Source organism: Castor canadensis, chromosome 13 (assembly GCF_047511655.1).
Source record: "Castor canadensis chromosome 13, mCasCan1.hap1v2, whole genome shotgun sequence".
NCBI classification, from domain to species: Eukaryota; Metazoa; Chordata; class Mammalia; order Rodentia; family Castoridae; genus Castor; species Castor canadensis.
In genome coordinates this window covers 24,042,799-24,043,735 of record NC_133398.1, presented here as the reverse complement: position 1 = coordinate 24,043,735, position 937 = coordinate 24,042,799, and positions in this window count along the sequence as shown.

Here is a 937-nt window from a genome sequence, read left to right as displayed (position 1 = left end):
AGTCCTTCTAGCCCCTTGTTTTTCTGGGATTCTTGTCATTCCCACTTCCACTCTCACAACAGGAGCACAATTGCTTTTTTTCAAAGTACTGAGGATTGAACGCACTGCCTCACCTTTGCTGGCAGGCGCTCTGCCACTTAAGTCCTTTTGTTATTAGTTTATTTTTGAGACAGGGTCCTACTAACTCTGAGGACCTGAGCTGGCCTGCGTCCATGATTTTTCCACCTCCACCTTCTGAGTAGCTGGGATTCCAGGCATGAGCCACCATGCCCAGTGGTGAAATTGTTTTTGATGTGTCTTCCTGCCCCTTGCCTATGCTTTCATAAGGCAATGTCTGCCTGGTTTCTTCAATGAAGACGACAATGGGCTCTTGGGAGTTACTGACAGGGACAATTTCTAGCTCACAGATTTAAAACTAAAGAACACCTTTCCTAGCCACAGAAAGGGTGATGAGGACAGAAATACCTGGAAATTCTTGGATTACCCGTAATCCTTCTGTTTCTCATTGCATGAGAAAGCTGACTCTGTCTCCAAGATGGATCCAATGAATCAACTCTCATTTTCAGTGACTGTAACAGTGGCTGGCATGGAGAAAGTGCTTGTAAGTAAGTGTTGGATGAGTAGCAGATGTGCCTTTTTGCTTAAGCTGGCATTTGCTTTTCCCCTTGCTTCATCGCCTAAAGGATTCTGACAAAGCGCAGGGCTCCTATGCTTTGTAAAAAATTATTTATACGAGAATTAATATAAGGTGATGTGTTGGAGAATGATTTCATACTGCAAACAAGGGTTCACTTGGAGAGAAGCTTCCATATATTTGGAGGGCACTGGCAATCTCTGAACAACCTCAATGACCTGCCATTGCTTAGCTGAGCAGGGCCTCTGCTGTGAAGGTCACAAAAACATTGCCCAAGGAATATGCTCAGAGCACACCCAAAGG